Source organism: Manis javanica, chromosome 7, assembly GCF_040802235.1.
Source record: "Manis javanica isolate MJ-LG chromosome 7, MJ_LKY, whole genome shotgun sequence".
NCBI classification, from domain to species: Eukaryota; Metazoa; Chordata; class Mammalia; order Pholidota; family Manidae; genus Manis; species Manis javanica.
This window is the reverse complement of record NC_133162.1, coordinates 27,534,732-27,536,780: the sequence shown is the minus strand read 5'-3', so window position 1 is coordinate 27,536,780 and position 2,049 is coordinate 27,534,732.

The window sequence follows — 2,049 nt, the reverse complement described above, 5'->3', positions numbered from 1 at the left end:
GTTTTCTTCTTATGGTTGAATAATATTCCATTGTGTATATGTACCACATCTTCTTTATCCATTCATCTACTGATGGACACTTAGGTTGCTCCCATATCACTTTTTTCTGTTTTTTTTTTTTAAATGATTAAGTATCTTTGTACACAAGTCAGGCTCAGTGCTTTTTTTGCTTTACTTCCTGTACACCTGTTCCAGGATCTCCCCTATAATCCTAAACGACTCAGGGACGTGATGTTGTTCCAGGTGAAGACTGTTCTTCCTGACTTAAGGAGCTTTTCCCAAAATGCCTCATGGAGCTTGCTGTCAAGCAATCTTCCAATGCAATAGTTACTCATTGTGGGGATTGTCTCTGATGCAGGGTTGCAGAGACAAAGTTTGGGAATGCTGTTGATGCAAGAAGTGTTTGAGTGGTTGATTGCCTGAGCATAGAACCATCTCCTTAGCTTTTGCTTTGAGCCAGTCATATGCCTCAGCCTCATAGAACTTGGGAACCTCATCAGTCACTCCAGGTATAACAATCAGCATGGGATCAAATCCTCTGAAGAAATGTCAGGTGCGGTTAAGTGGTCACCTGAGCCTCCTTTGAGATCATGTACATTTGGACCATTGTTTGCACAGCTGGGCCTGTGAACCCAGCACTTAGATTTCCAAATAATATTTTGTGACACACAGTTGTGCACAGCATGTAACATGTAACATGCTGAAATATCTAAACGTAGATACAGCATGCGCACCACAGCAATGTTGCTGGATGCTTCAAAAGCACTGAATAGGCTTTTGGCAAAGCAGATGAGTCTGTTATCACCAGAAGTGCTGAATAGTGCAACCAGAATGATGAGAACTACATGATACAAACCCAGTTGTGTTGTAGGTCATCATAGGTAATATGTGTGTGATTTCCCATATTTGCTTGTAGCCATGGAGCTGGAGTGTCAGACTTGGAGGTGATGGCAAACAGTACACAAAGACCACGTCTCTTAGACTGGGCAGACAACAGATGTGGTGCAGATAGCTCTAACAGTGTAAGGCCCTTTCATGTGCTAGGTGTACTGCAAAGCAAGCACCAGAGTGTGTCTGATCTCCACAGGTGGGGCCAAAATCCCAAAATACTCACTTAGAAGAGTATGGGAGGGATGTTGAAGACCTGAGACACTGATGATTACGGTGACCCTAAAATGGCCATCTTTGCAGGAACCAGGTTGCTTTTCAGTCCTTGAACATCCACATTTTCAGGGACTGGGTACTGCTTTTTTAAATCCTGGGAGAATTGACCTCTTTCCAATCTTCAAGTCTGTGAGTCTGTTTTTTCATGTGTAAAACGGAGGTAGTAATAACTACTTCATAGAGATTTTATGAGGATTAAGTGAAACAGTGTCTGGACCATAAGTGCCCCACATATTATATTTTTTTGAACAATTACATTCTTTTGGCTTCCAAGATAACACATTGTTCTGCGTTCTCTCTGTTCCTTGTCCATGTACTTGTTGGATCACTCTATTTCCCAGGACTCCTTAAACAGTGATAATTCTCAGGTAGTCACTTCACCTTGGGACTGTATTCACCATTCTTGTAATTTCACATGCGGTCTACACCCTGATGTGCCCCAAAGCCCTATCACCAACCCAGGTCTCCATGAGTTTAGAACTATCCGATAGTACCCTAAACCTCAATCTATTCGAAGCAGAATTAATTTCCTTTTCTTAAATATGCCCCTTCTCTTCCCAATTAGACTGTAAACTCTGGGACAACAGGACCATTTTGGGACATGGCTATACTCCTGAAGCCTAGAAAAATGCTTGGCACATAGGAGTTGTGTTTGCTGAAGGTCTGAAAGAGCTGGGTTTTTTTTTTTTATCAATGAGATGAATGATGTAAGAGAAAAATAACAAAGGCCTTGGGTCCCTACTCCACCCTAGGTTGCTCAGGGAGAAACTACCTGTGCGATTCTAGGATTAACAGCAGTTGAGCCTAAAACCTTTGTCCCTCCTATTACACATACCATTTCATTTCAAAGGTCATGGGTAACATGAACACAAGACACTTCCCAAC